The sequence below is a fragment of the Nesoenas mayeri genome (genome assembly GCF_963082525.1).
Source record: "Nesoenas mayeri genome assembly, chromosome: 13".
In the NCBI taxonomy this organism is placed as follows: Eukaryota; Metazoa; Chordata; class Aves; order Columbiformes; family Columbidae; genus Nesoenas; species Nesoenas mayeri.
Genome location: NC_137550.1, coordinates 4813490 through 4839439, shown reverse-complemented (window position 1 = coordinate 4839439; position 25950 = coordinate 4813490). Strand labels below are relative to the sequence as shown.

General features: G+C 37.9%; 1 protein-coding gene and 2 long non-coding RNA genes across 7 annotated transcripts in view; all 3 read left to right on the top strand.

Moving 5' to 3' along the window:
- Positions 1-5979, top strand: part of CHM (CHM Rab escort protein) — a 65462-nt gene extending 59483 nt beyond the window's left edge. Inside the window, exons 16-19 of one of the 4 annotated variants that reach the window (XR_013922729.1) lie at positions 1031-1119; positions 1235-1343; positions 4617-4803; positions 5869-5979. The gene's annotated coding sequence lies outside the window, so the exon portion shown is untranslated. Of the gene's footprint in view, positions 1-556; positions 1120-1234; positions 1344-4616; positions 4804-5868 lie in introns of all 4 variants that reach the window. The other 3 variants (XR_013922730.1, XR_013922732.1, XR_013922731.1) reach the window with 3 other exon arrangements.
- A 1545-nt stretch (positions 5980-7524) lies between these two features.
- On the top strand, positions 7525-15299 carry LOC308045526. Of its 2 annotated transcripts, none has more exons than XR_013922797.1 (5): positions 7525-7969; positions 8731-8916; positions 12285-12392; positions 14372-14738; positions 15163-15299. It is a non-coding gene; the product is annotated as an uncharacterized lncRNA (long non-coding RNA). The 2 variants fall into 2 exon arrangements; XR_013922798.1 differs by having other exon boundaries at positions 7917-7960.
- A 6297-nt stretch (positions 15300-21596) lies between these two features.
- LOC308045527 lies at positions 21597-25144 on the top strand. The gene is made up of 3 exons (XR_013922799.1): positions 21597-21683; positions 23945-24074; positions 25044-25144. It is a non-coding gene; the product is annotated as an uncharacterized lncRNA (long non-coding RNA).
- Positions 25145-25950: the final 806 nt, after the last annotated feature.

Sequence of the window (25950 nt, the reverse complement as noted above, 5' to 3'; positions counted from 1 at the left end):
ATTTTCTATACGTTCCCAAATCTTGTCAAAGTTCCTCTTTTGATTATTTTTATGATTCTTTTTATGTAGGTACTATCAGTTTCACTTTCTGTACTCAGGAGCTCGCTTGGCTCCTTTTGCTTTGACTCTCATGGTGTTTTAGGCCTTTTTACATCAGCAACGTGACTTGCAACAACTTAATGTTGAGAACAATTTCTAGTGATGTACTGATTAATGACAAGTTGGAAGTATTACAATACTGTTTTCACACAAGATGAGACTACGCCACTTGCAGTCCATAATCTCAACTGTTGAAGGACAAAATCAATTTCCTCAATGCTTTTCCAGGCTGGGAGTGGGAAGAGGAAAGGAAGGACAGACAGACAGACAGATGGAAATGGCTGAAGCAGGATTGTGATAGTGGGAGGAGAGGATGAAATGGGGCTGTTTGTCATAACTTTCATGCTCCGAGATCAACTGAGTTTTGCAGTTTTATTTCCCTTTCTGCCATGTGAGATTTTGACACAATTTCTAACAGTTTAAGGACTCTGGGGAAAAATATATATGTGCTTTTCAGGATGAGGCGGCAACAGTTAATCAAGAATGGAATAACATAAATGGAGCGATACCCGGCACGTGCACCGAGGACTCGGCACTACATATAAGAGGAGTATTTTTTTCTTTACCTGTGGATATGTTTATCCATTCTTTATTTGGTATTTTGTTGCTCAGTCAGTCACTGCTGTAGATCTTCTGAATAATCATCTGCAGTACATTTTAGGTTTTTATTTATCTGACAATTTTATATGAGTAGCAAATTTTATCACCGTGTTTCTTAATAGAACATGAAATTATTCAGCAGCACATACCTCTTTTACATGAAAGCCTTGTTAACTCTTCCTTAATATCATGGTCATTCATATCTACTAATTCTTTCTTTACAGTGGTTTCTATTAATTTGCTTGCTATGGAAATTATATTTCATTCACTGGTAATTATAAAGCTTCTGGTGGATTATCTGCTGTTGATGCCATTCTTTATTTTTCCTTAGGATTCTGTGGCTAAAACTAATGCAGTTGCCAGTTTTCCAGTTCAGGGAGCAAGTTACTGAGATCACATCATGAAACCTGATTGATTTGTGTGTGTATACAATTCTTAACATATTTTTTTCAAATAGTCGTAATTAGCTTGTGTACGTGTATGTATTATGACAAAATTATCAACTCATCGAAGTTTATCATTTAAACTTTTGCAGAAATCAACCACTATAGAGTGTCCAAAAGTTAGAATTACCTGCTATTACCAAAAGTGTCAAAAATACATGGGAGGTTTGTGGTGGCGGGGCAGTTGCTTGCATTCCTTGGGTAAGTAATAATGCGGAGTGTCTTGGGTAAGATGTAGGAGTAGTTGTGACACTGGAAGCTTGAGACACTGATATAAAATGCTCATTTATTGCAACCCACTTTAATAGTAAGATTGCTTCAATAATCAGATGGAAACCTTTACTTAGGTGCATATAATTCCAAGAACAACTTTTTTAATGTGATAAAAAGTTAACACAGAAGGATGATTTCAGTTGTAGAGCTAGGTAGTAGGAAATGGTCAACCGTGGGGAATTCATGTCATCAGCCTCATATCTAGCAAACAAATTACTTTTGGTGGAAATAGAGCTTATTAGCAATTCCACCATTATGTTTATTTACAGGCTGCCAGTTCGTGTTTATAAGAGTGACGGGTTCTTCAAAATCTGGATGGGGAGCCAGGCAGAAATGTTGTAAATCTCAATGACATTTGAGATTTAGAAAGTTGACAGTGAGGTATCGGGAAGATACAGTTGTTGACTGCATGGGAGTTCTGATCAGAGGAGACTTTTAATAGAAAATACTCTTCCTGTCACAATTCTAACAGACAATATATTTTACGCTACTTGCATAGATTGACAAAAAAGATGGAAGGTATCAACCTGAGTGTATGTCAAGCCCCAGATGTATTTCAGTAAACAGTGGCTGATTCCCAGTGTATATAATGCTGCTTAAGTGGCAGTTTTATGTAGGTGTATTTTCCGTCTTGGGGAAAAGGTTTTTTGAGGATGTTGCAAGTTTTATAGCTGGCCAGTATACTGAATTCAGTAGTGTACTTCTTCACCTCATTTTAGTTTTTCCTATTACCCATCAGATCTTTTTTTTTTTTTTTTCACTCAAAAAGTTTAAGCATCAAGTAGAACTAAAATACTTTCTTAGTGACAGTCTAATCTTCAGATTATCATAAGAGACATGGCACAAAGAGGTTATGCTGTTAACAAAGATAATGCTGATTTTTTACAACATCTCAAAACATCCACATTTTTAGATAGAGATTTTCAGGGTTTGGTATTTCCTTCTGAAGTGCCACCCCATAATTCACAATATATTTGGGTCTCTGGGAAGGCTTTAGTGCTGTTCCTCCATTCTGGGTGGTTAAGACTTCAGTAAAGCGGGCATGTCTGGTGCTGTGGACACTCCATCTGTCTGCTCAGCCAGAGGAGGTTCCTCTTCTGAGGTGTTACTGCATGGTGACAATCACCACTGGTGGCCAACAAATGCTGCTTTGGCTTTTGGAGCTGTTTTTTTGCTCCAATTTCAGGCAGCTTATTCTCTTGCCGAGTACTGGTAGCTGTATCTCATTCTTTTTCTTTTCTCTAAGGTTGGACTGTGAAACGCTGCTCTGTTAGCGCTTAGAGATTGTTGTCTTGATCCTGAAGCTCTTAGCTTAGTAAGTCATTAGCATGAGGATAAAACATCTGGATAACGTCATACTAGACTGCAGTTCCTTGATACCTCAAGGCCTCGTTCACAAGCCAGAAAACCAGTGTGGGGTTGGTTGGTAAGCTGCTGTTCTGAACCTGAGTTGAATATCCAGACTGAGGAAAAGGTTGGGTTTCTTTATTACTGTCCGACATCATACTGGAAACTTCAGTCTAAAAAGGATACTTTACAGTAGTCTTTGCTCTTAAAAAAAAAAATAAATCATTAATCCAAACACCAAACACTTTTGTGCCATGTTTTAGACTCTGAGTACAGAAGAAACTCTGTAATGGCCAATGTGGAATTCTGAATCTGTTCTGTTTCAAACCCGAGCATATTTCTGGAGCTCACCCAAGGGAAAGCCATTTAATCACGATGAGAGACCAGCTGTCAGACCAATGTAACGAAACATCGCTCTGCTCTGGGAACTCTGCAGTAGCATGAAAGTCACTGCAAGTCATGGTTGAGTCCTTTGTTGTGAATAAATTATCCAGTGAATTCAGCCTTTTTTCCTGTTAAAAAAATTGTGTAGACCCTAGCTCAGTACCTTCAGTGTAGAATTTTTAGACTGTAGATAATTTAGAGAGAATCCACTACATGATCCTAGCAGCAACTTACTAGCTAAGTCATGCGATATTTTCCTGCTCCATAGTTGGATGCTGAAATAAATATTTAAATAATAAATAATCTTTAAAGTTGTTTATTCATTATTGCAGCATATGTCTTTATGACAATAAAATACGGTTATGAAAAACAACAAAAATGCTATTTATTATTAAGGAAGCCATCATAAAATAACTTATTTTGGCAACACTTGTACAGGATACTTGCATTTTCTTTACACAGAAGTTTTAAGCCAGGAGACCTTAAATTACTTTCCAGATTCCCAGTCTGAATTTAAAATTAAAATGTGAGCATGGTAAAAGCCAATAGCCCTCTCACTTACATTTTAAGGACATATTCATCTCTGTTAAGATATCACTTGAAATGCACACTGCATAGATTATACATTTAAAAATTTGGTTTGCAGCAAATCTCTTCAGATGGCCTATTCCAGTGTCATCCCTAAAGTGATATCTGAAAATAAATGCATGTGAACAAGTGTAATAAAGCAGGGGACGAAGCAATACTCAAATGAAAAGTAACACCAAGCGGTGGGTAACGTGTCAACTTGGGATTCAAGAGAAATGGTTTGATTTTTTGGCTCTGGCGCTGGTTTCTTCGATGAACTCGGTTGAGTCATTTCCCTTTAATGTCATAGTAAAAAGATGTAGAATGGTGACATACTTTCTGAAGCCTTTTGAGAGGTCAATAAAATAGAAAAGTAATATATGTATTTGAGAAAGAAAATGAACAGTGTTAATGATAACTGCAAAAATGCATAGCAGTAATACTTGAGTAGAGGTGCAAATGATTTTCTGAGGAAAAACATCAATTATAACTATTATAACGTGATTGGCATAGCAGATGTTTTGTTAGCCAAATCCTGTTTTCCATCTGACATTTTCTGTGTTTCACAAGTTAAGTTCACCAATCAGCACAAACTCTTTGTTTACTGCTTAATAAAAATAACATATAATTTAAAAAAAATCTGATTATGCATATTGCTTCATTGTTTAATTAGGACTTAATGCTAATGTCATTAACATTCTATGCAGTAATTCAGTAGGTTGTGTATTTATAGACATAATGAAAGTCATAAACTTTTTGCAGTAAAGTGCTTTTGACTGTGCTGTTAAATTAAAAATGTTAAAGTTACTCTAACCTGACATTAGCTCTCAGTCCAATGAATCCGAAAAATACCGCTATGTGTACTAAATGTGGGGGGGTTAATTATCTATTATTATTTTTTAGTAGAGCCTAACATCCTTTCCTTTGAGAAAGAAAACAGAAATAGATTGGATAAAGCAGGAATCTCAGAAAACGGGGATCTGACGTTTGAAATACTGTCCTCCTGGAAGACTGTTTGGAGTACTGACACTGAATTTAAGTAATCAGAATCCCGTCCGGATTTTATTCTGTGGTACTTCTTATAAATCAGGTAACTAGGCAGCACTTCACTTTTCAGTTTATTACCATGAATGTGGATGTGTGCTTTATTTGTGAATATAAAGCCTTTTTCTAAGCATTTATCTTGTTTGCATAACCTTTTCTAGAAAGGTTTTTAAAAACAGTGCGATACCTGTAACAAAAATAATAAGCACAAAAATGTGAATGGAGTACACTTCAAGGAACTCCTAAAATTGTGCTATGGCCCTATTTTTGATAATATTTCACATGATGTCCTTTTGCATTTGACTGATAAATACAGTATAAATACAGTGATCGTATTTTGCACATTCTTATTTTAATTCAACTTTTTACAGCTTAAATTAGGCATACTTGTAGGCCTCTATTTCTATACTTTGTAACATGTCCCAGTTTAATTAAACAAGTCTGTTCACTGTGTGCTCTACACTCCTCTACACTCTTTAATGAGAAAGGGGCTTTAATGGTGCCAGGCCAATGAATAATGATTGAGTGGGAAGTGGGAAGTACTAGAAGGTAAAGAAAGTCACCATCCCTGGAGGGGTTAAAAAGGCACATGGGCAAGGTTCTTAGGGACATGGGTTAGTGCCAGAGTTAGGTTATGGTTGGACTCGATGATCCTGAGGGTCTCTTCCAACCAAAATGATTCTATGAGTGAGGCTGATGGTGGATGCTCTCCAGCCGGGGATGAAGCCACCACTGCCAATGGTGCAGCCGGTCCCCTCTCTGGCCTGGACAGTGGCACCAGCAACTGGAGGCCTGGGCTGGCACAAGAGTCCTTGTGAGGCAGGAATGGGCATGTCGGAAGAAAAGGGGCTGCATGTCTCTTCTCTTCTTAATCTCTTGAGGCTTTGCAGTCGATAAATAGTGGCATTTCTGACCAAGGATGGTCACTCATGTGTGGAAAGTGCTGTTACAGCACCTCAGTATTCAGCCTGTACTCACCGCTTCCAGCTCCACAGGAGCTGAGGTGATGAACCAGTGCATCCTGCACAGGGAAAACTAAGTGCAAATTTTTGTAAATTGGGAATTTTGTGGATTTTTGGAGGAGGCTGAGCTAAGTTTTGTGTCTCTCTAGGCACTTCTGTGGCTGTTATCCATGGTGATTTTGAAAAGAAGACTAAAAACTAAACAAGCGAAGAAAATTTTTCTTTGAAGTGCTGAGCGAGGCTCCGCCAGCAAAGTTCCCACTGCGCTGCTCTCCGGAGGAGCGTTCTCTGCAGTATTGAGTCTGCTCCGTGTTACGGATGCTACGGTAGCTTCACACTGCAGGGCTTAAACCTATTCTTACTGAAATCAATAGGTATTTTTCTTATGAAGTGACTTGGAAAGGTTTTTAAAGGATTATTGGAATTTCTGGATTACCACAGATGAATTCATTCTGTTTCACTGAATTGAATTACAGCATCGTATCTGTTGCTAGTATATTAATAAAATGTATGAAGCCAGCCTTAAAACGTAGTTCCTTTTTTCCCTTTAAAGAAGCAGCAGGAAGGATTTTTCAAAGATGCGTTATTTTTCTCAGAGTAATGTTGCATACAGACTGGAGATTGCTTCTTCTATTGAATTGCATAATGAAAAATCAATCAGTTTAATGGTTGACAAACTTTGACATTCAAATAAAAATGTTGCTGGTATTTTCATAAAGACCTGTAGGCAAAACTAGATTCAGTGACTTTAATTTATGCAATAGTAAATGTCTGCCAAAATGTTGTACAAATGACTGTATAATGAGGCAATAATAACTCTGAGGAACGGAAGGAAAGCAAACAGGGGCCAAACTTCTCAGTTTTTACAGATCATATAATTTCACAAAGCCTTTCAAGGTAAAATATGTTTCTACAACAGCCCTTTCAACAACACATTCTGTTTGGAAAGAAATTGCTCAAAATCATCAAGCCACATTTTCTGAAACTGTCGCATAGTATCTGATGACAATGTTTACCTTTTCTACTTGTTCAGTTGTCTGCCCTGGCTGCATTTACTTCTTCACCCCTTCTCATCTTATTGTGTACTCTGCAAAAACTAGCTAAATAAAAAAAGCTTTGTTCATACTAGTTCTATTATATTTTTCATGTGCCTGTGAGCAAAAAGGAGGATAAGAGAGGTCCTCCTGTGAAGGAGAAAAAGAAAACAGCAAAAGGCTTGATAAGCTGCTGGGTTTACATGTATGTTGGTTGTTCTGACTGTCTTTCTTTTATTTTCTTTGATTCAGAGTCCTATCTGAATCTCAGTAAGGGAAGGGAACACCTTTGTTCCTCATTTGTTTCTGCTTTTAATGTATGTTTGAACACAGGACTCAGAGGAAAAGCAAGAGGAGTGCTGTCCCGGAGGCAGCAGACTGGCTTAATAAATCCTGTTAGTTTCTCCTCTTGCTCAGGTTTTGTCTGTTATAGCTATAAGTTTCTCAGTGCCGCTCAGCCCAAAATGTTCATCCTTCCTCCAGTCACCTTTACTTGGCCCTTTCCTTGCCCTGTTCTCATATGCTTCTTGGAGATTTCCCTTCCCAGTCCTAGGACCGGCTTCAAGGAGCAACTCGATGACCTCTACTTGCATGAAGAGGTCTCAGGCTGGGAGACTGAGAGACACTAAAGACTGGATTATCGGTGTCTTGGAGGCTCCGAGATTGACTGTTATTTAATATAACCAAAGTATTTTAGAAAAAACAATTATTTTGCGTTCATACTGTTTGATTTGAAATCAGGGCTGGCTGTTGCTCAGGCTCTTGCTGGTCTAGATGGTTATGTGTTTTGGCTGCGACCACGTGTGTCGGCTTGTTGGGCTCTTCGATCATGGAGGTTTTGAGTGTTTCATTCATGTCAATAGCAAGTTTTGCCTTCTGCTTCTTAGCACTGTTAACTACTTGAATCTTCTAAGCTTTGCACAACTTTCAGCTCCCATTCCTGTATGCTCTGGGTGTTTTTGTTAATTCTTTTTTACTGTAATTACACCAGCTTCATCCAGTTTGCCCTTTTTTTTTTTTTTCATTTTCCTTTTGTGCATTATCCCAAGCTCTGAATAATCTTTTAAAACTGACTTATTGCTATTTCTTTTAGTATAATTATGTGTCTGAATTCAAGATATTAACTAAACTAGATATAAATTTTATTGCATGGTCCAACAGGAGGAAAAAAAAAGGTACTTGTGTGCTGCATTCCAGCCGTCACCAGGTAATGCAGGTAATGTAGCTGCTTTGCAGCCACCTGCCCTCGCAGCTTCAGCCCTCACCTGCCTCCTGTCCCTTTGACTTACTGTTATTTTGTGTTGAGTTCTTCATGGTAGTGACCTAAGAAACTTCTTGGTGCTGTATTAAATAATGTGCCAGGTGGCTCACGCATTATCACTGGTTAATTGTGTGTTCTGCCACTTCTTTTCTTAACGTCTATAATCCATTTTTGTTTCAGGAAGTTCAGGAGAGTATTCCCTTTTCATTCCTTGGGATGAATTATAATTATGCTGCTTTTCCACCTTTATCGTTCTTCTGATTTTTGTGTTGATATGATGACTGATTTTTAGTATCTCTGTTTTGTAACTGGCAAAGACAAATTGAGGAATTTATTTCCCTGTGGCCATAGAACGGTAGAGCCCAGATTAAAGCAGTGTTCCCATTTTTTCCTTATAACTAAAATCAGAAATAAGTTACTCTGTATGATTTCTTTCTGTAGTAATTTGTGTGGTGATCTCCTAGCACTTCTCTATTGAGAAGCCTGTAGTATGTCTTTTTTCAAGAGCTTTGCTTTACCACTGATGTTAATGTGTGGATGGAAGCTGCTATGGTAAATGTCTGTTCCCAAGGGTAGAAAGTGTGCTTGGTTGAGGTTTTGTGGGTTTGTTTTGTTTTGTGGGGTTTTGTTTGTTTGTGTTTTGTTTGGGTGGTGGTGTAACGAACTGTAATGTTTATTTGTCCTGATGTATCTCACAAATATTTAACTGTTTTTAGGGGGAAAATGTTACACCATGTTTACATTTCGGAAAAGCTGTGTCACGGACAGAAATACAACCAAGGCTCCAAGTTGTGTGTCGGGTGTGTGAACAGGGATTCATTTCTTCTGCAATTGGGTTCTGAGACTTCCCAGCTCTGTTTTTTAAGCAGGACATGACAGGATTGTGAGCTACTGAAAACAAGGTAAAGCCTGTTAGCTGTCCTGAAATCCATCATAAGCAAGGGAGCATGTGTATACTCAGGTATTTCTTTCCCTGTCATGGATGTGAATGAACTCTTAAAGCACTGGGGTTTTGGTACGTAAAAGCTTAAGCAATTACTCATGAGGACACGAGTTTTCCTCAGTGTTTGGGAGATTTATGTTTCCTGTTGACACTTTGCAGCAGGAGAGCAGCACGCATGTTGCATCTGAAGAGCAAGACAGTATTTGATATTTACTGTAAGACAAAAATGTGCATTAAAAACTCTGAAAGGAAATACAAACTTGAGGAGGCCGGAGCTGATTGACATCCGTGGAAGTCATTTTTCTTTCACAATTCTGGGATTTCATGCATTGCTGAATGTCACCCAGAGCTATCTCTTGTACGTGTCAGTAAGCGACACAATCCGACAGCTGCTCTGCACCCTCTCATAGCATCCGTTCATTCAGTAATACGCTTCCACGTGGTTTTATCTTTGTTCTCTCTTTCCTAACCATTCAAAATAACAACAGCTAGTAATTACAATTGATACTGAGTTCCCCCCAGTGCTAAGGTGTTGAATAAGCAGCCCTCCATGCTAAATCAGTGATTAACTCTAGGTTTTCTCTTCCTTCTTGGTGTGGAGCTATAACATACGTGATAGTTCCTACAAGCACATTGTGCATTCTTAACTCTCACAGTACACAAGCTTCAGCAGGCAAGCACTGCCAACAGTAACAAGAATTTTAAAAATGTTTTTATTTTTGTTAGGTAATACGTGCGTATTATCTTCAGAATGGATGTATGGGTAGAAATGCCGGCTTCACACTCTGAAATTTCCCTTTTCCACTGGTGTTACATAGTTTAGAGTGTATATAACAGGCACAAGTGGAATTGAGTTTTTAGCTAAGCCCTCTTCTTACTTATGCTCGTGGTTACGTGACTGGTTTTAGGAAAATAAGATATTTATCCATTTTATGTTAAGAAATATGGCAAAATCATGCACTCCTTACTGAATTCTCTTTACAAATCATTGCTGTAACAGTGTATTTTTGAAATTATTTTATGCATTCTGAATCTTTTATGATTCTACCACTGCTGTGAGTTTAAAAAAAAATCTTTAGAAGTTATTACTGATGGTACTTATTAATGCATAGGCTTAGCTTTGATGTATTTGTTTATCTTGCTAACCCTGTTAAGCAACAGCTGTTAGTAATTGGCTTAATTATTTTTTATAATTAATATAGCTATAGTAAGTGCAGTAATCTAATTTGTAAAACACGTAAAATACAATATTTTTTCCAAAGTTCTGATTTAGAATTAGATGCCTGACATGAGTCAGAGAGGAGGCTGGTATCACATGCTTGCTTCTGCCTTTGAAAACTTACCCCTGAAACTATTCTGGCAAATGAAGTGATATACATAGTATATATTCTTCATTTTTTGAATTCACTCAGAGCTGCTCAGTTGCACTAGATGTGCTACTGCAGACAGCTGGTGGAAAAAACCTTTTAGATCTAATGGTAGAGGCTGATTTTTGACCCAGAATGACTGAATTCTGACACTTTACAGCTCTGCAGTTCTGCGTACCTTAATTTTCAGACTCCTACATCTTTGAAATTGTAGGTGGTACATATTAGGCTTAGGTCATTCTTTAAAAAAATGTGGTTTATCCTGAACTATAAGGGAACCAATATCCACAGAACATGAAAATGTCAATCAGAGAGGCTTAACTTTTTAAATGTGTTGATTTGCATGGCCATATAGTTTACACTAAATATCAAGCACTGTATGAGATACTTAATAAACTAAGAAATAAGATTGATACTGCTGATCTACAAAATGATTCTATATCATGGAAGTTATATAAAAAATTACTGAACTGAGACTGCTCTTGGCTTTAAGCTCATATAATGCCCGATACACCAGCAAAGCAGCAGTGGTTATTTCAAATGTTAGATGAGTAGTTAACATTTATTTCTTCTTACAGAGATGTAGTTCTAGGTGTATTCAGTAAGGTTTCTGTAAGGCCAGACAATGATTGTTTATGTGAAAAATGAGTTGTAGTGGATTTTTTGCATACCACCATCTTTTTTCATTCATTGCCAAAATGTAACCTTACCATTTAAAAGCAGTCTCACTGAGGGATTGTAGTGAAAACGGAGACTGGGAAACACCGAGTTACAGGATGACAAAGAAAGAGGGTTTTAGACTCAGTTTATCTCCTGCTAAAATAGGCGTTGCATCAAGAAGGGTTCTTCAGGTTCTGTGTTAGTTATTCACAGAATCACAGAATGTCAGGGATTGGAAGGGACCTCAAAAGCTCATCCAGTGCAATCCCCCCATGGAGCAGGAACACCCAGATGAGGTTACACAGGAAGGTGTCCAGGCGGGTTTTGAATGTCTCCAGTGTAGGAGACTCCACAGCCCCCCTGGGCAGCCTGTTCCAGGCTCTATCACCCTCACTGAGAAGAAGTTTGTTCTCAATTTAAGTGGAACCTCTTGTGTTCCAGTTTGAACCCATTACCCCTTGGCCTATCATTGGTTGTCACCGCAAAGAGCCTGGCTCCATCCTCCTGACACTCACCCTTTATATAACTGTAAACATTAATGAGGTCACCCCTCAGTCTCCTCCAAGCTAAAGAGCCCCAGCTCCCTCAGCCTTTCCTCATAAGGGAGATGCTCCACTCCCTTAATCATCTTATTAGATTATGTATCATTTGATTTTCATATGAAAAACCAGATCCTAATTACATTTTCAGTCCAATGGGCTCCTAGATGAAGCTCGCCTGTAAAGGGTTGCTTGGGTTTCATTTCATTTCTTTTTTTTCTAAAATTAATATTTAAACATATATTAACGCTTCTGAAACTCTGTGCAAAATATATTTAGCCTTTTATGTCTGAGTTCAAGTGAACAGGTTCAGAACTGTTGCGTTTTTCTAAATTTAGCTTCACTTTTGGCACGTCATCCAATACTGCTCTGTAGGTAGTGTTGGAGTTTCATAGCTAAATATCCATCAGCACACTAGTATGTGGATACATCGCAAGTAATTAAAAATGAAGCAACAAAACTTTCTCCCTTCTTCCTGCCTAAAGCGTGCTTTCTCAGCAATAGAACTAAAGCAGTTTGCTAACCTCCAGCACTTGTGTCAGCAGCAAAATTGAAAGTATTTTTTGTCACCTGCACTGCTGTCAGCAGAAAAAAAAAAAATAGAAAGTAGAGGAACATAATTTCAGCACTAACATAAGTATCAGAATGATTTACCTGTCTGTTCTGCTTCACTTTCATCTCAGCTTTCAGGGCTTCATTCATCAATCTTTTATTTACACACGCATATCTCATTTTTACACAATTTCTTTCTCCCCGACCAGATGGCTGTGTTGTCTGCTCGGTGTTCATCAAAGAGAATGAGAAAATACACGGATGTGTAGTGTCGTCTGGGTAGGATTTGGCTAACTCTATTTTTCAGCAGCAATTTTGTAAGTATTCGGATAATGACAAAGAACACTCAGACGTTTCAGAAAAATACCACAAAATTCTCAGACTTTTAAATGCATTACTTACTTGACCTGTATGAAAACATTATCTTTTCATCTGGGCACCAGGATTGTTTCATCACACACAGCCCTTTAGTTGGCAATTAATATAAAACTGAAAGCTAGTCAGTAGAAGAGAAGTACATATTAAAAGGAAGAATTCTTTTATTTTTTTTTAAATGCTAATATTCATTTGAATAGCAAATATGAGTGCTATAGTAGTTCAATTTATATTTCATCTATAGTACTCATTTTGTCTGTATACAGGGTTTAGAACAATTTTAGTGAGTTTGCTTCCAATGAGCTTTTCTTGAAATGTGTAGAATTTTTTAGGAAGAAGTTTGTTCTATTTTTAAAATGCTTTCAAATCTTATGTTTTGCAAAATTATTCTTGGCTAATATCACGTAACCTGTCTTGTCTGCTGTATATCTAACAAATTTTTGTTGCATTCTTAGCTTCTTAAGTGCTCTTTACATATAAACTTAACCAATAGCTTTAGTGTGATCCATTCATTTCTGCACCTGGTTTAGAATTTAGTATATCCACAGTAGAAAGGAATAGCAATAATTATGTTTCAAACTTCTGAGTCCCATCTTTGTAAATTACATATTCTTGAAGTGTTTATTTGCTCTTTTTCTACCAGACTCAATTTCTAGTTTTTGTTTGATAGTAGAATTAGTGATGGGCTTGAAACTACTTATAGGCTGACTACCTTGACTAATCTTGGGCAAAGAATGGAAAAGAAAACGCTTGTAGGGAATTCCATTCCTTTCCATTCCTTTTGACAGCCAGCATTGTATTATGGATGGCAAGTAATCACTAGATGAATTCTATATCATTCTTCAGGATGAATGTTCATAAAGGTATTTGAACTGATGTATTTTAGGTGCAAGTTGTTGACTTTGCTAGAACACAACAAATTATCAGACTGTTATGAATAGAACACATGTAAAATAGAGACCTCACAAAGGAGGTAACTCTTGGAAATGGTCTTTGAAAGGCAGCATTGCTGGCAGGGTAGAAAAGTATCATGTTCTTCCATATTCTTATCAATAATGTAACATAAATATTGTACTACCACTCAGAACATTTGCCACTAACAAAACGATTACGGCTTAGTAAGCATTGACAAGGACAGAGCCATTATGCATTGTAATACAGCTCATAATGGTAAGCATTGGCCATTATAATAAACTACAGATTAATGCTGCTGTAGTCAAAGGTGTTCTTGTATAACAGGGAAAATAGGTCCTAACTACGGAGTGGACACTCTGTCCAGGAAGGAAGTGACTTTGAAAAGGCTTTAAAAGTAAGGGTAGTAAATGGCTCAACAGAAACTCCCCACAAATGCTATATAATATAGCGTGTATTTGATAATAATATAAAAATTACTTTGTGCACTGCTGAGGCTAGTAAATGTTCGGGTTTGATTCTGCTGTATCTTCTCATTAATGATAGTATTTAAACTGTAAAAATGTTGAAGAACTTACAGAACTAAGAGAAGATCTTCAGGTGCGAGTCAGGCTAGAGAAACACCTGTAAAGTAGAGACTTTAAGGTTGGCTTGCTGAGCTGCTACAAAGGGACTTAACAGGATAACTTAGTGTACAAATAACTTCATTGGATCAAGGTTTATGTACTAAAGCCTCTTCAAAGCAAACATAGTAAAGTAACCTCAAGCAAAGTAAATTCATAATTGAAAACTGTGAAACAAGCAACCAGAGAAAGTGATGGCTTTTCTTTCTCAAAAAGTCTTCAAAGTCTGCATTGCCTTATGGTAAAGAATGTGAGCCCATACAAGACATGTAGTGGAATTAAAGACTGACACTCCATCACTGCAACACAGAAATCAGAATAGCTCATTTAAAGTGAATTTCTACTCTTAACGTTAAAGTTTTTATTTTTTTTTTCTCTGATTACAGAGATGTGTTTTAATTTATTGGTTAATTTACTGAAAAGGTATACTGAAAAATGGGTGGAGAAAAACAGTGCCTGCAAACAGCAGTCTCTCTGAAGAAAACAAAGGAGTTGGAGGGAAAATGCCCAAACTATTTGCTGTGGTGATTTAATCTCTTTTACAACAACCTACAAAACTGTTTTTACTTAGACTGAGAAAGAGCTGATGGACATAAAAGAGGGCAAGAAACTGAGCTGAACTGAAAGAGATTTTCTGTTAAATGAGAAACAGCAGTCACTGAAGTGAAGCTAAACTGAAACACAGCCCTCTCCTCTCCTTTTATTCTTTGCACTGACATTGCTTAAAGAAGCAAGCTCTGCTTAAACTGTAAGGTAAGAAAAATATGCATTTAGGTCGTTTATTGGTTTAATATTTCTACAGGTTTTACACCTACCGCTAAAGACTGAAAGCAATGCTACAACCAAAGACACTTAGGCTGTCTTTTCTGATCAAGCACTTTAAAGTGCAAAAATCAAGAAAAACAATGACTGCAACTCTGGTTGTAAAAAGTTGCAAAATCTACCTGTGACATTATTTTAAATATGTCTGTTGTTTCATGTGAAGGATTTTTCCATGGAAGGAATGTTAAAAATCCATCTGTTTAAAACAACAAACCTTTAGTTCCTTGTAGTATATGTTGGAGGATTTAATTTTTGTTTCATACTTTTGCTAGAACTGGATAGTAGGTGTAATAGTAAATTTTTGAGTAAAGGTATAAGAATTTTGAACACTTTAAAAAGCTCTTTCTACCAGTAGATGTAACAGACTACTTTAGAGTCGGCACTTCTCCACCGTACGTAGAGAACAGTGCCATCTGGAGAGAAAAGGAGGAGAACCGTGTTACGCCTGATGGCAGAAAACGACAAAACAACGGCACGTTTGGAGTTCAGGAGCAGTAAGTGACACAGGACACATCTTCCTGGAGCCATCTAATAGACGGTGAGGACAGCAGGGCATCACTTACACACGAGCAGGACAACTGTGATTTTGTTGATGGAGTGTCCTCAGCAGGGCATCTCGGGTTTCAGGAATGGGCCAGGCTAACAATAACTATCTTTCTGAGGCTGTGAGCTGCCCTGAAAATGAATATGGGCTCTTGCAGCATAGAAATGAGGAACTTCAATTTCTGCTGAATCGTTTTTCTGTGTCTTGGAAGAGAATAGCCATGATAGATGCAACGCAGTGGAAGAACAGGAGCTTCTTCTGGACTTCCATGCATATCAACAAGTTCCCAAACTGCTATCGCTCCATCTTTATTATGATATAAAAGCTATCAAAATCCAAATACCTTCTCTCCCACCTCCTTTCAACATTGTAGAGCTCAACACATTGCATAGTTTGTTAGTTTGATAGTATTTTTATAATACTGTTGTTAGTGGACATCTGTGGGATGATGCACACTTGCAAACCTCATAAGTAGGGCTGATATTATCCCCATTTAAAAGGACAGAAAACTCAACAAGGAGGTTGTGACCTGCCCAAAATCACACAAGATTTAGTTATCCCAGGTATCAGAGCCTAGCTTAGTCCACAGTTTTGCCATTGTGTAGCAATGGCAAATAAAATCAAGAGTTTTCAACTTAAGAAAACACACTTGAAGTAAAACTGTATGTGGGAGAGAAAACAACACTAAGTGTATTTTCAGGTTGGTAACTCAGGTGTAACCATCAAGAGAGAGGTCTTGATATTTGTTTAAAAATGTCAAGTCAGTGTTGCTGCTATGGCCAGTGGCCACTCATAAAGAGAAAGGTAAAACTTAAGAAACGGACAACAAAAAGCAAAGACGTTCTTCTGCTAAAGTAAGACCTTACTAGTTAGGAAGTTCATATATGTCTTGGCTCAGAGATACCCTTATTTCCAAAAGTGTTTGGGAAAACCAGAGAAGTTGTAAAAAGACAGTAAAATAATGGGCAGCATGGGGTGCGTTCTTTAAAAGGACAGACTGAATAGACCAGAACTCTGCAGCTCGTGAAAGAAATGCACACAGAAGGCCCGTAGCATCGTCAATGGTCTGGAGAAAATGTTTAGAAAACAGTTTTTAGTTAGTCTTCATAGCACAAGAGACAACAACGTGCTGAGACATTATCAGGCATGAAAGAGGTTAATATCTCTAACTGCGGAGTGAATTTGTTTTCTATTTTGTTTTGTTTTGATGGTTTTGAAAGACATTTTTGTACCATGTATCTATGTACGTTTAAAGAGCTCTTTTGATTGGAAAGAAATAATGTAAACAACTATTTCTTTTAAGGATTTGGGCTCCTGCCTATATGTTTGTGTGGATATGTATTTTAGTTCCAATCCATTGCTTTGAAATGGAAGAATTTATTTTTATTTCAACATTTAAGATTGTGAACACTGCATTTAAGTGTGCAAGGATGGCAGTCACGTCTAGAAGTGTTACCTAATACAAACCTCTGTGTGAATACAGAAAATTTTTCACACTCAATCGTTTTTAAAATTATGACTTACAAACAGTATTTGTCATTCAGGTAAGTCTCATGAAAGTACAATTACATCTTCCTGTTGTGTTTCATACTGCTTCATATTTCTCATCTTCTCCCTTATCAAAGGAAGATATAAGGTGCAATATCTCTAGAAAAGAACTCTCTTCTTTCCCTTTCCTTGTTCATTAAAAAATCAGGTGACTTTGTAATGCTGATGTTCATTGTTTTGGCTCATCTGGATAAGAAGTAAGTATGAAATTCCCAGAAATATTTTGTCCAGGTTGCCTGGTAGGGGAACAAAAACGATTTCTGATGAAAAACCAAGAGGGGTTAGGTATGCAAGACTGCGTCTAATTTATGCATGCAGTTGCCATGACTATGTATGCACATTGGATAATTGCTAGCACAAATGACTACTGGCATTTGCACACACATTTATCCAATTAGTATGTGCAATCAAAGTAATTTCATGCACAAATTAGCTGCACAATTGTGCATGCCTTCTGCGTATGTAATTGTATGCCTAATTGGTCTGAAAGTCTTGTTCACAATGTGTGTCTCGATTTTATTGCAATATAATGTAAAAAACAGTGAGTTTTATTTGCAGAAATGCAAATTTTGCATAATGCATAATGTTAGCACTTAGAAATAACTCCAGACCTTTTCTACTAGATTTCACAAAATAAACATCCTTTCATTTGATGCAGTTATTCCACACTTCATCATATGCTCAAACCAGGGCTGCTTTAAAAGTCAGTTTATTTGTTTTATAATCATAATTACTGAAATAAGTCTTCAAAACTCTGATTATAACCAGGAAATGGAAGAGCTTAAGAGAGAAACCCTATTTTTCTTTAAAAATACCATCAAAATGGTAGTTTGACCAGGCTGTATAAAGTAAGAAGCCACTGTAGAGAAACTATCGGTACATCTTTAACATATCTAATTTTTATTATCCATTTAATTGTGAAAGTTTTAGCACTGCTTTTAATATTTCAAATAACATAATAACAGTATTTTCTGTGTTCTCTTATCTCGCATCCAGTGAGAGGTAGGTAGAGGAAAAGAGATTACAGATTGTGGCTTGGAAAATGTTTAAAAACAAACAAATAGCAACAGAGATATTGTCTGCCTTTGAATTTCCCTGGATTACTTTTGAAATGTGTTCCTTGGTCTGGCAGTACAAGAAGTTTTCCAAAAATAGGCCGGGTTGAGTAACCTGTTGTGGCTGTGAGACAGAGCCCAGCTGGGCAGATGGAGACAGCTCACCTGGCTCCAGTTGCCAATCTGGCTACTTAACTACTGCCTTTTCTGCTTATCCTGAATATGTAGTTCTACTTTCAGCTTTTGATCTAAAACGACTCGAAGAGCATGATTTTTTTTATTATTTTATTTATTTAATTTTTTTTACAAGAAAGGAACAGTAGAGGGAGGTGTTCTCTAACTTTCTTACTATCGGCTGTTCTGAAGTATGTAAAGAAAATCAGTTTTACCATGTGATTTGAATGAAATCTGAATACAACGACTATTGCCTTGCTCTTTAAACATTTTGTGTCAGAAAACAGAAGTTGAAAGACTGTTGAAAGTGTCCATGATACTTAGCATATGCTCTGGGACTGATTTTGAATGTGTTCATTCAGACACTTGGAAGGCTTTATATACATTTGAACGGAGACGGTTCTGGTTCCATAAATTCAAAAAAATCCCACCAAGATTGACTTTAAGATGTACATTTTAATTAAACATTTTGGCATATTTTCTGGATTTTTACTATCTGTAAAAATAAAATGTGATAATCGTGATTATTTTTAAACTTACTTTTGAAGTTCAGATTTGCTTTTTCAACATAATTCAAAATTCTGTCTGCCTTGTGGCTTCTTAGGCCCCGTTCCTGTGTATTTGTCACATATCTTGGGATGGATTGAGCGGCAAGTCTTTCCTCTTCTTATTACTGTGTCCAGCTCTGGGTGCTCAGCACAGGACACACATGGACCTGCTGGAGAGGGGCCAGAGGAGCCACAGGAACGATCCGAGGCTGGAACAGCTCTGCTGGGAGAACAGGCTGAGAGAGCTGGGCTGTTCAGCTGGAGAAGAGAAGGCTCTGGGGAGACCTTATTGTGGCCTTTCAGTGCTTCAAGGGGCCGATAAGAAAGATGGGGACAGACTTTTTAGAAGGGCCTGTTATGACAGGATGAGGGGTGATGGTTTTAAACTAAAGGATGGAGATTCAGGCTGGACATGATGAAGGAATTTTTGATACTGAGGGTGGTGAGAGCCTGGTCCAGGTTGGCCAGAGAGGTGGTGGATGAACCATCCCTGGAGACATCCCAGGCCAGGCTGGACGGGGCTCTGAGCAACCTGAGCTGGTGAAGATGTCCCTGCTCATGGCAGGGGTGGCACTGGGGGAGCTTTTAAGGTCCCTTCCAAGCCAAACTGTTCTATGATTCTGATTACTGCCCTTTTCTGCTTCTCTTTTCTTTCCTTGTCGCACCAATCCAGTGCATCCTTTCCACCCACACACACATCTTGCCCACTCTGTTTTTTCCTACAGTTTCCCTGTGTAAATCTGCACATCATTTTCTCTGTTGGACACTCCTGATTTCAAGGCTCGCAGCCTCATTCTGTCTCACCTCTCCCGTCTCTGCCTTCTGTGCCTTTGTGGTTATTTACAATAATATCCTCTGTTGTGCATGCACCATTTCCCACAAACAAGGACCCTCGGTTTGATACAGTCTCTTACCAGCCACTTCCATATTCAGGTTCATGTCCCTCTCTTTACCAGCTCTGTGCCGCATTTCCTAACAACAGGTTTGCTTTCATTGAACCTTGAGGGAAATAGCATCACATTGTCGAAAGGCGTGTGGTCTCAATCCCACCCAAAATATGGGGACAGAGTTTAACCATCCTGAGCAAAATGTTCACAGTAAAACTGTAATAGTTTGTGATAAGCTAAATATTTACACTGAGGCTGGTGAGAAAAGTGTAAGTGCCTGCACACCTTGCGTAACCACAAACATACATTTGGATGAGGTTTTTTCCTGCGTGTCAGTTAAGTGGATGAAAATAGGTTTTGTCATAATAGACATATGGATTCCTTCCCAGCTCTTTCCAAAAGGGTTCTTGTGCAACCTCGCAGTAACCTCATTTGTAAAACGGGGGAACAATACCTGCTGCCTTCGTATGGTTTTGCTCAATAATTGGGACTTTGAAGCAAAGGCTTTTGGCATGCAGCCCAGAGCACCTGTCCCGTGCTGACGGGGGATCTGATGGGGCTGTTTGTCTCTCCAATTGCGGATATGTTGGTCAGACGCTCTCCCAGCTGGGAAGCCATATGTCGCAATTGCTTGTGTTGGGTGGCTTTGATTAGGCATTTTTCTTTCAATTAAATGAAATTTTTAAACAGAAGTATTCACAGCGTCCATTTGTAGATGAAAGGTGAAGTCAGTAGGAGCTGTGAAGTAAGCAAGCTTACTTTCACAAGTTTGTGTGAAAAGGGCACAAAATCTGAGACCCGGCAGTAGTTCTGAGAAGTGTAACTTTTGGTAACAGCATGGAATTGCACAGCCATAATGAGTACTATCACGGAATTTTATAGATTAGTGAACTATTAGCTTTGTTTTGCTTTTTCACAAGATAGAAACAAACTATTTGTTAACTTTGTTTCTTCTTCTTCAAGCTGTGAGTCGTTTCATATGCAAATTATAAAGTGACATTTATTTTCAAGTGTCTGTTCTTTCCTGTACAGATGTTTAGGACACGTTCTCCTATTAATCTGGGGGTATGATAATATGAAAACTGTTGGTAAATGGGTACAATTCATCTCTATAAATTTATATCAAAGAATGTAAAATTAGCATTTTTCTTCCAGTCTTCAGTCACATTTTTAAATTATCCCTGCTGTGTTTTTCTCAGTATGGGGTATTGATGAGTGCAAATACCTGAAACAATCTTTCATCCCTTTTCACAAGAGAAAAAGGTTTATATGAAAGCATTTTGCTGCATGTACAGCATACAGATTTATACAACTTAATCAGTAGAAAGTATATACAGGTGCCTTTTATAGAAAAGTGTCTACTTCTTGCTGGGTTGGTTTTTTTACTATTGACATTAGGAAAAAATCAACAGTCAACCATGCTAAGACTGAATGCTTACTACTTTAGAAAGAACATTGCATTATTTTTACTTTTAAAAACCAGCAGAGAAATGTCCATAATGCATGCTTGCTGACTGACAGGTGAACAAGGATTATTAAAGACCAGGATTGTACTTTCATAGAATTTTCATGTGCAGTTATTTAATTTAGGATTGTACTTATCATGTCTACTTGCTAAAAGTCATGTAATTGCATTATACAGATGCACTTTATACACACTTTTTATTTGCATCCAGAAAGAAAATGTCATGAGGGGAAACAATTTCAGGCCAGATGCTTTTGCATGTCTTCCTAGCATGTAAGTGGCGTTTGACTAGTGCGGAAAATCTGATACTGAACATAGCAGCATCAAAGTTCAAATTAAAAATCCACCCCCTAGAATGAGTAGCAAAGTTTAAATGATGGAAACTAAACTGCTGGGTTTTGTCTTGCACATAGTACAGTAAATGTTTTAATTTCTCTGATATTTCTATGGAATCTAAAAATTATTTGGCTTCCTACAGGAAAAGCTACCACAAACTGAATTACTGAATTTTAACTATCTCTTTCCCTGTTCACTGATAAATTGGATTTTGTGTTGCTTTCAGTGCCCTTCATTTTAGAAGATTTCGTGAGGACCTTCACAGTAACGCCAGATTATGAACAAATGGGCTGATGAACAAATGCTTACTGGCCAGCTGGTAAGAAAAAGCTTCTTAATCTCACAATTTGGTTAAGGAGGAAAAAGATCTTGGATTTGGGTGTAGCATACTAGTATGGTCCTGTTTGGACTCGGGAATTGTAAAATCTGCATGAAAGCAGCAGCTTCAGTGATTCAGCTTGTGGCATCAGTTGCTGCTTATCCAGCTGTTGGCTGTGCCTGCACAGGGCGAATTGCTTTGGGTGGAATTATTGTCAGGTCTCCCTCCAGGAAGGTAAATTCATCACCCAACAGTGACCACTGGACCAAAAAACTCTGCACGGTTTGAAACAGTAAAGAAAGAGATATTAAAAATAACCCAAACATCAGACGTGTAGGAACTCTGGAACCTCAGGCTCTGGAACATGTTTGCTCCACAGGTCTGTCAGATCCGAATGAATTTTTTATGATGTGTCAGTAGGACATGTCATGTAAGTGTTATTTTTTTGAGGAATAAACATTTGAAAGTGAACAGGCTTGCCACTTGCTGAAGTATGTTTGAATGACAGCTGTTCTGTTTTCCTAAATTTCAACATGAAAACTAGCTTGAAGTTTTCAGGAGCTAAATCTGTCAGCTTTTTGATACAAAGGAAATTTTGAAGGGCTGGAGAAGTGACAGGAGTGGGGGTGGAGGCATAGCTGCAGAAAAAACATCAGAAATAAATACGGATTTACTTTACACTTTAATTTATTTTCTTGCCATAGTTTAGAACCCAAAGCAGAATTGGGGCACTTTAAGGTCACTGCAAGTAAAAAAAAATATTATTTTTTAGAATGCTGTGGGAGTTTGAAATCTCCCTTCCTCGCTGCTTCCAGGGAAGGTTGGAGTCAGTGCAGAGTGCGAATGCGAGGCAGGGACAGCACAGCTGTGGCTGCGCAGCCTCAATAGTGTATCCTGCATGCTGCACTTGCCCGTGGTTTATTCCATTTACACGGATGATGGTGACCCTCACCATTCTCAAAACTCTCAGTGTCTGGTGCACGGTTATAAATGAATAATGCCTTGAGTATCATATCTTTGTTTCTGCAGCTTCTGCTAATGAAGTTCTCTGTGTGCAGATTTTATTTAAATCCTACTTTTCTTTTGATCTTGCTGTTCGTATTTGAAGTCGACTGATATTTATCGCTGTGTTCTCACTGCTTGCCCTAGTTTCCCTGGTGCATACCCCATGGCCCTCTTGCTTAATGCTGAACCGGCAAAGACGCTGGCAAGTCTATCATAGACCGGCTGATGAAGTCAGACTAATGACTTAGGCTGGGTTTGGAACTTAAAGCTTTTGCCATTTCGGTTGAGGTATTTGTTTGAGGTGAGGGGTGTTACACCCAAGGAAAACTCTTGGTGCAGCAGCAGCTACTGAGCACAGCCAGTCTGGCAAAGTGAGCTTTGTGGCTGGTGATACCTCATGGGGGCCTAGAGCAAGTCAAAGGAGTATTTTAATTCATAGTTTTCAGTGTATTTCTCCTACTGTTAGGTCACTCATTTTAAAAGTCTCCATATTTTACCGTTTTAAAAGAAACAGCGCTCATTTCAGTATAAATGAAGGGAAAGTGTTACCATAAGACACATTTGTGATAAGTGTTCTTCTGTTGGTACAGATGGCATCTGTGTATTTTTGTCACCATAAATCACTCACAGTTGGAGTCATACTTAGTTCAATATCTTGCTTTATGTTTATTAAAACAATCACAGTTTTAGATACGATATTAATCACTCAGTTCTTCAGAAACATTTGGATTGGTAGAGGAAAAAACATATTTATTTTCAGAAAGCAAATGATACAATTATTTTTCCACGTATTCATAAACATGCAAACAATAAACAAACTGTATTGCAAAGCAGTGAATCAGTAAACTGAAATATTGATTTCTAAACCTTATTTGTCATACAAAATATTGCAAGTGTATGACTGATAAATCAGGACTTCAGATAGTACCAGTAAATGCACTGGGGATAGTCACCTACATTTAAATACGAACTATCTATTTTTTCCCTAAGTCACAGTCTGTTGGTAAGATTCCTCAAAAAGTCCTGAATTTCTTTATTTTACTGTGATGACTACAGTTGCATTGCATCTCTGGCCTGGCAATAGCTCACAGTTGTGCTGGCTTAGAGGGAAGGACCAGAAGAATTTAAAGACTGGGTTCTTAGCTAGAAGACAGATATTTTGATCTGTAGATTTGGGTCAAACTACCTTTTTATTTCCCTGCTTCTGGGGATTGTTGACAACGAAATCATTTCACAGTCTCTCTTGCATTCTGTAGGTTACCTGTGCTCCAGAGATGCCCGTTCTGAGTGCCCCGGCTGTTGTTCGCGCCTGAGCCAAACCCCACAACACTGAGTGGGAGAGCAGAGCCCTAAGTGCTTACATGCTACTGCTCTTTGCTCTGTCTGGTGAGTTTGTCTAACTTGTACTATAATTCCTACATAAGATGGACTATGAATCCCTGCAAGTGATGCTGTCTGTGTTCCACATGGCAACAAGCAACGAATGAGCTGTGGGCTGTGCTCCCCTTCATCTTTGCAAACTGGTAAAGAGGGAGCACATTTGCTCCAAGCTTGCCGAACTATGAGCTGCAGCCTGAAGGAAAACAAAAAGAATAATTTGTTTATTCTGTCAAATTAAAGCCCCTGCTTTCCACAGGCTGTGTGAGGGAAGTGGGCCTGCATGTGCAACAGATGTAAAGTGATGCCAACCAGTTGTATAACCTAGGTGACCTGATCAAGATAGGTGACTTCTTACTCACTGTTTTTTTCATAATTAATGCAGTTTTCTGTTCTGAACCTCAGCAATTACCCAGTTGATTTAATTTTTCAAGAATGGTATTCAAACTATGAAATATTTAAATTCAATTAAGATCTAGCCAGACAATTTTGCACCAGTAACATTTATTGAAAACTATAAGAAAATGTATGTTTCTATAGGCAGACACACCCGACCTAACCAGTTTCAAATTTGTACACACTTGCATTAGCAAATTGTAGCTTGCTTTGCTTAACTGAAGTATGAGTCATAAAGATATCAGAGAAAATAACATCCAAAATTCCACTTTAAGAGTAACACATAATTATAAAATTAGTTGAGTCAAACTGAGTCTTCACAAGCAGAGTTATCTTGAATGACCTTCTGAGTAAATCTGCCTTTACACAAGGGGACAACACTTGCTGTCCCTGTTCACGTGAGCCCTCTGCACGTGGCAGCAGAATTATTCCAAGGGCAGGGGTACAGAGTCGCGATAGCTTTAGCACTGCTGAGCTGTAATTAGAAAGAGTTCCCTATCTTCACTTGATTGCTTCTGTCATGGAGAAGGGACAACTTTTTCACTTGCGTTGTTCTGATGGGAGTAATTCCATTAACTGCAGGACAGTCACCGAGTATTTACTGCCATGGAACTGAGTTCAGCATGTGCCCACTCGGATCTGAGAACACTCAGAAAACAGTCGTGAGAAGATGACGCTGCAGAAGACTGTAATGCGGAGAAAGGAGTATTTCAGAAAATAATTTGCCTAATCTATTTTAGAAATTCATGTTTACACATACATATATTTATAATTAGCCATCATAGAAAGAGGGACATCAAAAGTCATCCAGTCCATGCCACTGTGATGAGCTGGGATCAGCTTCGCCTGGAGCAGGTTATGGGAGAAATGATAGTTCACTATTAGGCCTACCTGAGAATTTCATTATTCTGCACTTCGTAATAAAGTGCAAGCAGTAAATGTAAATGTGTTACCTCGAGTAACCCAGAATTTGTAAAAGAACTTGAGAGAAAAAAAAGGATTATCCCACATTTCATGCACATTTTCCTATCAGCTAACAATCTTTACTGTCCTACCATTTTAATGATGGGTCTATCGTGCTTACCAGATGGCAGATTCAAATAGAGACTTTGGGTTGTTTTGGTTTTTGGAGGGTAAAAATGGCTTAAAACAGTTTACATATTGAGGTGTTATTGATGTTTAGGATAAACCTAGACATATTAAATATACAGCATTATCCATGTCCGTAAACAGAAATTAATGTCATTAAAAGATAATTGGATATATTTGTAATTAAGTAATGTTCTCTAGTGAAATTGCATGCATTATACTTCCTATATTGGTTCAAATGTCATGAATATTAAAAAGCAAGACAGACATCCTTCAAAAAAACACCATGCAGTTGTATAAAACTTTAATTTTAAAAAGTTAGTTATATGATGGAGTTATTTTTGTGACTAAAACATTATGTACCTTTGTGTGTCATAACAACCTGCATAAAAACTGGACA